Below are 12918 nucleotides of genomic sequence, written 5' to 3' on the forward strand. Positions count from 1 at the left end.
CGTCTAATATTTTTAACTAGATTATTTTTTTTCTCTGCTAACATAGTATGGAGTGGGTGTCAAATATTTATTTACAATGAAGAAAATCCTGCAGGACGCATGTATTTTGTGACCATAGAACAGTGTTTCTTAAACCATGTTCCGTGGCACACCAGTGTGCTGCGAGGCAGTCGGAAGTGTGTCTCAGAGAACAACAGAATTCAAAATGGCTGCCCTTGAAGGATGTTTTTAAGATAGAGGAACACCAAACAATATTTTTTTGTAATGAGGAACACCAAGGCCCTCAATAACTCTTTCCCCTCCCCTGAACCGTTACCCCCCCCCCCCCGAACTTTTTGCCTAAAATAAATTTGTTCAACCTGAAATTATAAATGAAGGAACATGGGGGTACTTCATCTGGTATAAGTTGATGTAACTCAGCTGAGGCAGATGGTGCTGTATTGATCATATCAGTGGAGGGTCTGGCCTTGAATGAGCACCTCTGCCTAAAATCTTCCTTTTGTGTGGAATTAAAAGGCAGCTTTTAACAGACTTTTGTCAATGCAACTAAACATATTATCCTGGAAATGTGGTGATGGAGTTTGTGTGCTCACGTTTGTGTGCTCACGTTATGAAACAGAGAGGAGTGATGCCTATACTGTAGGTGTTGTATCTCAGCTGTTCCTATGGAAAATTCCTGTTTCCTGACCTCCTGTAATGGAATGGGGAGAAATTTTGTATTCTTCCTCTGTGAGCCAGACAGTCCCCCTGACCTGGGGCCAAGTGAGCAAATGTCCCTTGATAGTTCAGTGGGGATGATGTTTTTAGGGGAGGCTGCAACCTACCCAACGCTTCGTCTTTCAGCCACGTACCAGAAGATCACTCCAGTGTCATTGCCCAAGGAGCCCTTGGAGGCTGGGAGCAGCTACTCCATCACGCTGTACATTAGGGAGCAGGCTGTGGCCATGCCCAGGGCTCGCTGCCACTCACCATTGGTTCCTTCCCCACCTAGCAGAGAGACAGGAAGGTCTGTCAGCAGACCTGGTAAAGGTGGCTGCTGAGACCACAGCACTTTCACTGCTATTACTTGGCACATCTATCGCATCATTTGAAAAATGTCTTGAGGACTATTGAGTCCACTGACTTGCCACCTTTTTCTGCTTGCTGCTGTATGCTTCACTGACACTTTGAGGGACCAATGTTGCACTAAAATCAGGTGTGTGTGGTGCATTTTGTCAATGCATAATACTAGGGGGCAGCACCCTCTGCCCGCTACACTCTCCTCCTCTCCTCCCCCCCTCCCCCGGCCGCTTTCACTTCACTGAGAGAGCCTGTTGATACGGATGGTGTCATTCTGTCATCTGGCAGGAACATTCTGTCATCTGTCAGGAAAAATTGTATATATAAATGAGAGAGAGAGAAATATTAAGCAGCAGCAAAGCCATAAATGAGGGATGTGTACCATGCTGCTGTGCCACTTCTCTCTCCAAGGGCTTTATGAATATGCATAGATTGAAGCCCCTGACCATCCATATGAGCTCCGTGCTATTATCCTCTTTTTCAGATAAGGAAACCGAGGCACAAAAGGTGTAGGATACTTGTTGCATAGTGTGTTACAGGCAAGGCTGGAGAGAGCAGCCAGTCATCTTGACTCCCACTCCCCTGCTTTTAACCATCCAATTTCCTTCCCTCCTACCACTATCAGGTTAGTGTGACCATAGAACAGTGTTTCTTAAACCATGTTCCGTGGCACACCAGTGTGCTGCGAGGCAGTCGGAAGTGTGTCTCAGAGAACAACAGAATTCAAAATGGCTGCCCTTGAAGGATGTTTTTAAGATAGAGGAACACCAAACAATTTTTTTTTTAATGAGGAACACCAAGGCCCTCAATAACTCTTTCACCTCCCCTGAACCGTTCCCCCCCCCCCCCCAAACTTTTTTTTTCCTCAACAAAAAAGTCCTTGGTCTTCCTCCTAAAAAAACTATTGTTTGTTTGGTGTTCTTTGGTCTTAAAAAGTTTAAGAAATACTGCCATAGAATCTCACTTAACTACTCATTCACTGAAGAAAAAAGCTTATCGCTCAAAACAAAGCTCCCAGTTAATTCTGTTGTCTTCTCAGTTTCATGACCTGTAAGTTAATTGTACAGAGTATTCCTAATAGCCTTTTGGATGAGGTTTTTTTTCTTCTTGATTTCCTGTTTTCTTTACTTTCTGGACGTAAGTAGATAGTAGAGCAAGAGATACCCCAGCACCACCGCCAGAGGGCAGCAAGTCTCTAGCAAGTAGCTCCAACCATTTTAAAAGATATGTAGAGCCCTACCAAATTCAGTCCATATTGATCAATTTCAGTTACAGGATTTTAAAAATTATAAACTTCAAGATTTCAGATACTTAAATATAAAATGTCACGGTATTTGAACTGTAGGGAGTCCTGACTCAAAAGGAAGTTGGGTGGGGATGTGCCAGACTATTGTAGGGGTGGAAGATGTCTCTGTACTGCCACCCTTACTTCTGTGTCACTGCTGCCTTCAGAACTGGGTGGCTGGGGAGCAGAGGCTGCTGGCAAGGATTCCATCTCAGAGCACCAGCCGAGAAGGAAGGATGGCATGGTATGGTATTGCTACTCTTACTTCTGTGCTGTTGCCTTCCAAGCTGGGCCCTCAGTCAGCAGCCACCACTCTTCAACTGCCCAATTCTGAAGGCAGTGAATAAGTAAGAGTCACAATTGCATGATCCACTCTCCCCCATAACTTTGCAACCCTCAGGATCCCAAGTTTGAGAAATGCAGGTCTTCCCCATGAAATGTGTATAGTAGAAGGTAAAAGCAAACAAAATACTAGAGTTCATGGTCCTTGATGTTTTCCATGACCATGAATTGGGTAGGGCCCTAATAATTTGGCTCTCCCTTCACACTTTTTTTTTCTCTTCTCCTGAAGCTAAAGTCTTTTGAACTCACCGTCTTGCAACAAGATAGCAGGCAAACTTTGGTTTCCAACCCTCCCTGGAGCTTTTGAGCATGAGGTGGAAGCGTTTAAAATGAGTTGGCTTCAATATGTAACTAGCCGCAGTTCTGGCTGAGTTTGCTGGGATATTGCACAGATGTAATATTTGGTTTGCGTGTGGGCATTTTCTTTTTAAGCTAAGCTTGAAAGCCATATTGTTGGGCTTTGCAGGGCTCTGCCACCTCCTGCTGTAAGGTAAAGCAGCCTTGAATTTTTTAATGTGCATTTTGCTTTCCAGGGGACCTGTAGGTTTTGGGAGGTGAAACAGTGGTCACGGTACTTTGTGCTCTGTTCACACACCACTTCCATATCCTCTCCTCCTTCCCTTAACATACCCCATGGGCTGTCCCTACCACCTGCATTGATATGAGCTGTACATGAGCAAGGAGCCTCCCTCACTCCATGGTTTTGTGGCTCCTTTATGGAGTGGTAAAAGGAGCCTCTTGTAATCACCTAGGCCCAGTGTCAGTTGCTGAGGAAGAGTGATATTTCAGTTTAATAGGGTCTTTTTTTAACAGGTACTAGAAGATCTACCTACCGTTCAGGTTCTAGTCTAAAATAAGTTTGTTTTTCTTCATTTAAATCCCTGTTCTGGGGTAGGGCTGGGGATTTGGTATACAGGCTGTCCCAAGGAGAGAGGTCAACTTTAACCCTCTCTCACTGCAGTAGGTTGGAGTCAGGTCAGAAGCACCTCTCTATGGCTGCTGCAGTGGGCACAGCCAGGGGAGGAGTGCATATTTCTCAGCTGCACAACAGATCAACACCTAGACAGACACAGTCTCTGAAATGTATAGTAGAGAGCTGTCAGTTTCTCTACACCACTGCCCTCTGCTGGCCTAATGGGATTATAGCTGACCCCATCTCTGGCCTCTTGCTTCCAGCTGTGGTCATTCTGTAGTAGGACTGTCCCTCCTGCCAGACCCTTCCCTTTCCATTTTATAAGAAACAATCACATTGCAGACACATCCCATTATCCTGGCACAACCAAATCCTGACCTTGCTTTAAGTTATGGTAAGAGGAAGCAGCATACCAAATTTGGTGGTCCTAGCTCTGACCGTTTAGGAGGAGTTCTTGAACAAATGGGTTCATGGACAGACAGATGCACATTTCTGAAATAGATAGTAAAGAAGATTACTAGTAGGAGGTTGTGTTTGTGTCTCATCAGATTTCTCACAGAAGTAACTTAAATGCTCCTCTGCCTGTAGTATCTGAACACCTCACAATCCTTACTGTCCTTACCCTTACCACACCTCTCTTAGACAAGGCACTGCTCTTATCCCCATAGAGAGTTCCTCAATGACTTGCCCAAGGTCATGCAGGAAGTCTGTGTCAGAGCAGGGAACAGAACCAGTGTCTCAGGCTAAGGCCTTGAACCCCGGACCATGCTTCCTCTGATGCCTCATTCTTTACTGTGGCCTGACTGTCATGCACCTCCTGTTGCATCCCAGATCAAGCTGCTGTGCGTGCTTGGGAACTCAATGAGTTAACAAGTAGAGCAGTGGGTTGTTTATCTTCCAGGGTATGTTTATTAACTGTTTTGGCTGATGCAGATATGTGCACGGCTTGTCTGTCTGGCTGCCGGTGTCAATGCTCAGTGCTATTTAGGGTACAATATTACAAAAAGATATAAATAAACACGGGCTTTGAAAGGATGGCAGCTGGAGTCCCTTATAGCTGAGCTAGGGACAGGGCCAAGAAGCTGCTGTGGAAGTTTCCCAAAACTGGGAGGTGCTTGTGTCAACTGCAGCTGAGACTAAATGGCAGCTTCCAAGGTCATCTCAGGATTAGACTAGGGCAGAAATGGTGTAACCTGCCTGGTCCCAGCATTCCAGAGATGTGCAAAACGAATGAGCCAGGCAAGACACAGATCAGGAGGAGGGCACAACAGGCAAAGCAACTAGACAGAGGTCATCAGATTCACGGATCCTCCATGTTCAGGACCTGATCATTGGTTTGCTTACATCTGTATAAATAAGGAGTAACTCCACAGTTGTTCCTCCTTTAAATGCAGTAAAATCATTGGCGATGGAACAATATGTCTAGCGGGAGTGCTGAAAGCCATCCAGCAATGCTGTAAATCCTACAGATGATGGAACCCATTTCATATACAGGGGTGCTCTTGCAGCACCAAAAGCACCTCTAATTCCAGCACCCCTGTGTAAAACCAGTGCAAGTGAGAGGGGAATCTACCCCACACCATTCTTCACTCTTCCAAAGCTAAACTCAAGCCTGCTGCAGTCCCACTGAAATTAAGGGGAATGATGTCTGTTTATGTAAAGGTCTAATTTTGTTGCCCACAGAATATCAAATTGGTATAAATCACATACAGGAGCCACCAGTAGGGAAGAGTTAACATGACTTATGCCACCTTGTAGTTCATGCCAGTATGTGTCCTTGGGTCAGAAAAGCACCATATATAGCCTTTTGGTGCTGAATTTACTTTATTCAGACTTAAATAATAAAAACCTTTCTAAGGCTCAAGTTACCATGAGATCTAATTAGCAGCACAATGGAATAGGGATATTAGATAGTGATTAACTGAATAATTACGGACTTACAAAATATTATCAATTACATGACTATTCAATAGACCCTGAGGCAGGGGCAGCAGTCAGTGTATTCCCAGCCCCACTCCCAGGGAATCCTCTGCCACCTCGCACTGCTGCCTCTGTATTAAAGGCAGCAGTGCAGGGTGGCAGGTGGAGTCGTTCTGCGAAGGGAGCCAGTTTAAAAATTGGTTCCCTGCACAGATCAGCTCCAGCCTGCTGACCCGTGTTGCTGCCTCTGATATAGAGGCAGCAGCATGGGGCGGCACCAGCCCCTGTCCACAGGGAGTCCAAGCTCCCCGCAGACAGAAGCTGCTCTGGCATCCCACGGAGCAGACTCTGTCCACAATGAGCCTGGGCCCGCCATGGACACAGGATGCCCCACGGCAGCCTCCACTGCTGGAAAGCTATCTTCCCATGTAAACTGGCTCCAGCGTGCCCTACTCATCCTCCATGCTGCTGCCTCTTTATCAGAGGCAGCAATGTGGAGGCTTGGTGGGGAAAGGTGGCTCCATGGATCCGGTGCTCATGCGGAGCTGGCTGATACAATGACAGCAAGGGGGAGGGAGTGTGTGTAGTCAATAAGATTAACTGAGATGCCTCGGCTTATTGGTTATCGCGTATTTGGCTACATGTTGACACCCCCACAATGAAATCTCAACAGCATTAATAAAATTTCAAACAGGAACTCAGCCAGTAATCCACGGAGTCATTTTCAGGCTTTCATTGTGCTGGGAAGCATGCCCTGGCCCTCTCCAAAAACCCTATCCAGCATGGCTTTTGCAACATGCATGGAAGTTTGACAAATCTGGGCTATGCTGAACCCAAAATAATTAGTAAACAAAAATTGTGGATTCTAAAACAAAAATGTTCCATGATTTGTGTCATTGTGTGATGCTGGTGGGCAGGTATGTAAACGAGATGGCAAACATACCAACTGGTTTCAGAGAATTGCTAGTTCTGCCAAGTCAAACTCTGGGTCATACTACAGGCTAATAGAGATCAGGAGTACTCAGTGGCCATGCACTGTCCACACAAAGGCTCAGTGCTGTGAACTCTGTGTGATCTTCACTTCCCTGGCTGGAGAGAATTCAAGGGTAAAAAAAAAAAAAAAAGCTGAAGACCAATAAAGGTCATTTCTGGAATGACAGCTTCTCTATCCAGATCTGTCTACTGTTGCCAGGGCACGTGCACAGTTCATGACAAGGCAGGGAAACTGAAGGTTATTTAAGGCATGAAATAATGCCAAGACACCTAACTTTTTAACCTGCTTCTAGGCATTTTGCCATTCTCTCCGTGACCATCATGTAGTTTTTCCAAAGCAGCGGTTACCATCTGCCAGGCCGCTAACCCCTGCCTTCCAGGCTGTGGCATATTACCAGGCCATGCCCCTAGCTGGGCTCCACAGCGGTGTTCTCTCTAACGTGTGCATCTGCACGGTGCTCACCAAGAATTTGAGGCCCACCCACCTGCTCTGGAGTGGGGCCATGTGGCAGGTGCCCTGGCCCTAACTTCAGCCCTTCCCCAGAGCTGGAGATGTCAGCTGTGTGGCGGGCGGCAGCTGCTCCAGTGGCCCCCAGCCAGGCCAGAACTGGAGCTGTGGCGAAGTGAGGTGAGGGGGTCACGTCAACTGGCGGGGTGGAGGCAGGCGCACGGGCAGCCCGAGGCCCATGTACAGGGAGAACTGCTGCAGGATGAACCTTCAGCACCGAGGAGGAGGCTAGAGCCACATTGCCGGACCCGCATGTACCGAGTGCAGATCCTGCCCCGCCAGGCCAAACCATGGAAGGATGATGGGCCTCCCTGGCTGCTGGCCGCCCTGCCTATGCGCTGCCCTGGCCAGCAGGGGAGCCCCGGGAGCTGCCAAGGCCAACTGAGGTCCAGAGTCTGGTGGTGTGATTCTCCCGTGCAGCGCTGCCACCGCAGGGCACAGCAGAGCAAATGGTGAGCCGGTAATCCCTGTGCAACCACCCCTCATGCCCTGGGATCTGCCAATTTCTGTCCAAGTCCCCACATGGGTCACTCCAAGCAGCCTCTTTCCCCTCTCTCAGCTCTCTGCCCAGCCCTCAGGCGGCTGAATTATGGGTTCTTAAGGGGGGGAGGGCTCTAAGAGGTGGGGAACTGACACTAGGGGGCACTGAGGTGTCCAGGTGGGGAGCTGGCACTGGTGGGCTCTGGAGGTAGGGCTAGTAGGGGGAGCTATGGGAGCAGGGCTGGTACTGGGGGGCTATAGGGATGGGGCTAATATTGGGGACTGGGATATTAGGGGGTTGAGTGCAGTGGGGCTCTGGAAACAGGAGGTTGGCACTGTGGGGTCTGGTGGTGGTGGTGGGCTCTAAGCCTTAAGGGATGGGGGTGGGGGCTGTCAGAGCTGAAGCCAGCTGTTTGCTATGGCACTGGGGGCTGGAGCTTTTGGTGGATAGGTAATATTTTATTTGCATATTCATTATTTGTATAATGAATATTCAAATGTGCAAATAAAATGGTTCAGGTCTGCCAAAAGTTTGTGAATGAGTTTGCCAGTCTGTGGTATAAAGCAATGCCCTTCCGGGGAAGGTTATGCTGTCCAGCATTTCAAAGCAGATTTTATATTTTATGTAGATTAATCTCAAGCAGCCCTATGTGTGGGTTTGCAGTATGGACAGTGCAGAAATTAATCAACCTGCAATCTGTAGCCACGGGTTGTCTGCTGAGAGAAATGAGTGCAAGGTGGTACCTTGGGCCTGTCTCACTTTGAGCCATTGGCAGCTCAACATCCCTTTCAGTCTTCCAACTATATGAGTCTATGGGAGAGTCTGGGATCCATTAGGAGGGTGAAAGTTCTTCAGACATCAGACCACAAGGGCAGAATCTTTTCTAGAAAAGCTGCTAGGGAGAGCCTTACAATTACACTAAGACCTTGCACATCCCTACTGACTTTCATCTGAGTCTCTCAATGTGTGTTATGCACTTTAAAGGATCAAGCCCCATAACAATAGTATGGGCAGAGGATTATAACTCAACCCTGTTTTACAAACCTGCTAAATTAAATGGTTTGCTCAAGGCTACAGGGTGAGTCTATGGCAGAACTCAGATATTCTGATGCCCATCATTGTGTCTTAACCTCATGGCCAGTTATTCTCCTTCAGCAGCTTTAGTTTATTTATTGAGCTCTTTTTTGGGTGATGGATGTGTGCCTGAGCTCACCCAGAGAAAGCTAGTTTTGCCACTAATTGGTCATTATCTTCCCAAAAACAAACATGGAAGTATAGATCAATAGCTGAATTTAACAGCATTCCCCGAGTGGCCTCAGGATGGATCCCCAGATGCCAGACAGCAGTAAAGGGGCCTTTTTTAGTCAAAGGTGCAGATATCTCCCTCCCCCAAAAGACTAGCTACTGAATTTTCCTCATACTGCAAACCCCTCACTGGCTAGTGACTAGCACCTAGAGCATGACCATTTGAACATAAACAATCTAGCACTTCAATTGATTGGAGGGACAAAAGCTCATTTCCATGAAGTTGTCCCCTCTGGCTTAGTCTACACTACATGCTTCTTGTGCAAGAAGCCTTTTGTGTAAGAGTTTTTGCACAAAAACTTCTTGTGCACAAGCACATCCACACCTCAAAGCACATCGCAAAAGCAAGAGAGCATCCAAACGGCATGGACACTCTTGCGCAAGAAAGCTCTGATGGCCATTCTGTGAATGGCCATCAGAGCACCTGTGCTTTTTCCCATAGGGGTTTCTTGCGCAAGAAACCCCTCTGGAGCATCCACACTTGCCTTCTTGCGCAATCACTGTAGCGCTAAAAGCAGTTATGCCTCAGAAAAGGAGGTTTACCTACGGCGGAAAAAGCCCTCTGTTCCGCCATTTAACTGCCCATTTAATTGTGCAAGAGCTCATTTGAGGTGTGGACACTCCACAGGTTTTTGCGCAAAAACAGCTGTTTTGGGGCAAAAACCTTGTAGGGTAGACGTAGCCTCTGAGTGGCTCTACTGCTCTATTGGCTCTACTGCCAATAATGTGAGAGAAACACCGAAGTTCATCAGGGCAGCCTGCTTGCAAAGAGCAGACTTCAACAACGTGGAAGAAATACGTTGTGAATAATACGTTCAGACTGGGGTAATGCATCCCCAGTACTGCTCAGTCTCCAGATGGAATATGTTAGAATGAATCTCTGGGAGTGGGTAATAAACTACTAAGAGCCAGTGCAGTTGGGATCTAGCCAGCCCCACTTTCTAAGAATCTGGGTCCAGTAGGACTCTTCACCTTTTTCTTATTATTGGTAATTGGGATCTTGCCTCTGAACAAGCCTGATACAGAGCCAGAATGCAAAACCTTCTCTCGCTTGTATGTCACTTGGCACAATAGTTCTTCAATAAGCATGGATGACATTGTTGGAGTCTATGCATCTCATGCGTGAGGCAAGAGGAATTTTTTTGCCTAGCAGTGTCTGTTGGGTTCCTGCATGCTCCTTGTGCTCTTTGACAAGAGTATAAAGGACAGGGCAGACACAACACTCTTTCATTTCCCTCTGACCACCATGGACATATTGGGCAAGGAGCTGCCTAAATTAGCAAGTGGGAGACTGACACTAGTGGCGTGTGCTTGCTAAGCCCTGCCCCTCTTGGAGACAGGCACCTAAATCGAGGCTGGAGTTCAGCACTCCATGAATGAGAACCAGCTGCCTGGGAAGTTTCTTGTGGGAATGAGTTAGATACCTTAGGGACAAGTAAAAATGTAAAGAATAGAAGTTAGCTTAAGTTTGGTTAGGGAAATACGTGTTGTAAAGAAAGGCCCTAGCTAGGAGGTAGAAGAAAGGCCTTGAAAATAATGAGTTGTAGGGCCAGAAGGAATAAAGTAGGGAGGACGTTTGGTTCAAAGAATGACTAATTGGCTAAGGTGGAAGTTGTAGAAAAAAGGCCTGGGAGCCATAGGAGTGACTACAGATGATTTTAAATCAAAGTGAATCTGTCTTCAAATGAGCCAACACTGCCCTTCCATTTCATGCACTAGTGAGGGACTCCAGGTTCAATGGGAAACTGTTGCACAATGAAAAGGAGGGGAGGAAAGGCCTTGGGAAGAAAGGAGTTTGTTGTAAAGCTTATCTGGATTGGGTCTGTAAATAAGGGCGAATTGTCTCACATTGTTTTTTAGCTGAAGTCAGCAATTGGTAATGACATCACTTGTTAGTCAAAGGGTATAAAAAAGCAAACTCTTAAAGGGCTCTCTGCTAATATCTGTCTGACCACTTGGGTGCAGACCAATATGGGTCTCAACACCCTTGAAGTTTGCATATTTGTAAGTCTCTTCATCAAATGCTTCCAAATGTTTTGTTAGTTTGGATGTAATAAACTGCTTGTTAGTTAAGTTTTTTAAGGCATGTTTAGAATAACTCCATAAGGAAGTACCATTTGGCTTTGAATTTAATAGAGGAATTTACAGTTAAATTGGGTTTTGGTGATTACCTATATTAATAAATAATTCCCATGGGTATCTGCCTTGGTCCCATACAAAAAAGACAGAAATGGAGATGGTGCCACTGCCAACCTTATAACTCTTAGCCCAATGGTTAGCTACTTGTCTGGGATATGGCAATTTCCCCCCTACTCTTTGCCACAGGCGAGAAAGGATTTGAACAGGGTCTCCCACTTCTCAAGGAAGTGCTTTAACCACTGAGTAGAGCTGGCCTTATGGGTGAAGGATGTTGCTGACCGACCAGGGTGCTATGGGCATGAGGGAGTTGTGGTCAAGCGACAAGTGGTGAGTCAGGCCAGGGGTGTGAGACCATGGAAGGGAACTTGAGGCAGTGGACTCAGGGGCAATAGTTGGAGCTTGGTGAGACAGCAGGGGTCAGGGCACCAAACTGAAAGTTTGCCCAGGGTACCATTTTCCCTATCTCCAGCCCTATGACTGAGCGATGTGATGTTCTCATGTATTCTTCCTCTGGAACTGCTGAAACTGTTCCACTATGGATACATAATGAAAGAGTGGTTGGAGCAGGGAGACGAGACCCAGGGTTTTCCACCTCCTGCCCTAATCCCTGAACTACAGAGTAATTTTCTCACTCTGTCATTGGCCCCCATGCTTTTACTCTGAGGGAATTCTGTGATACTGTGTACGTGTGGAATTTGTGTCCTCTGCGGAATGTTGTTTTTCTCCATAGAAAATACATTCTGCAGAGAGGTGCAGCAGTTATGCCTTTCATTCATCAGGGACTGCTTTGGCTCCAGAATAGAAGGCAGCCACTTCTGGAGCACTGAGCTGCAGATAGAGTGGAGATAAGGCTGCATTTTTCACTCCACCCTGCCTGCAGAGCTAGAGGAGGAGATACAGGATATGGAAGGGAGTCAGATAGCATGGGACCCCTGGGGCTTTTGAAGGGGTCACAGACTGTGGTTTGGAAGGGGATAGACTGGGGTAGTGGTTGAATAGGAGTGGGGGTGCAGGGCCATATGGGGACAGGGATAAGGGGGGCGCTGAGTGGAGATGCAGAACCCATGGATATGGGGGGAGGGGATGGAGGTATAGGGACATGGGCACGGAAAAGGGGGATGGGTGGCTGAGTAAGGGTGTAGGGAAGTGGGGAGGGAAATGACAGGGGTGGTACAGGGACACATGGGGATGGGACAAATGCGTTTGACTGAATAACAGAAGGGTCATTAGGCTTTGCATAGGGGAGGCTCCTGACAATCCATCTCCCCAGCCCCCCAACAATTCCATACTTTCCCCACCTATACTTGACAACATTCCAGGTTCACTCCCAGGCTTCTTTCCGGCAATGACTTCCCTCTCCCACAGCCCCTCCATTACTCCTGACTCTCCCAAGCCTTCACACTACTTCTGAGGGTTGTGGGAAACATGCTTCTGTATTGTAGTTTAAAAATGAATTATGACTCAAAGTTCTGTGTTAATAAGCCTAATGAGGAATCTATTTGTCAAAATAATTCCTTAATTATTTTTGTTTTCCTGTATTTTACAGACATACTTGTTGACAGATATTTACCACAATAATTTAAACGGATGTTTTTTGGGCAAATAAAATATGCAGAATTTTTAAATATTGTAGGCAGTATTTTTAAAATGTTGGTGCGGAATTTCTTTAGGAGTACTATTTAAGATTTATCCACAGTGGAACAGTGCCAGGGCCAGAAACTCACAGGCCATCAGAAAATCTTTGTGCCTTGTACAGTAAGAAAGATTCTTCAGTGGGAACTGAGATGACCTAGAGTAAGCAACCTTATTGACAAAGGGAAATGCATCCTTTTCATAGAACTGGCATACAAATTCAGTATAGCAGTGGAGTAAATTTAGATTAAATACCCATTTAATCTTTAAAGAAGAAATCTAAAATGGATTTATTCTAGTTGACAGTTAAGAAAATCTTTCTGATATAGAAAATATTGTAG

The sequence above is a fragment of the Pelodiscus sinensis genome, chromosome 3 (assembly GCF_049634645.1).
Source record: "Pelodiscus sinensis isolate JC-2024 chromosome 3, ASM4963464v1, whole genome shotgun sequence".
Classification (NCBI taxonomy): domain Eukaryota; kingdom Metazoa; phylum Chordata; order Testudines; family Trionychidae; genus Pelodiscus; species Pelodiscus sinensis.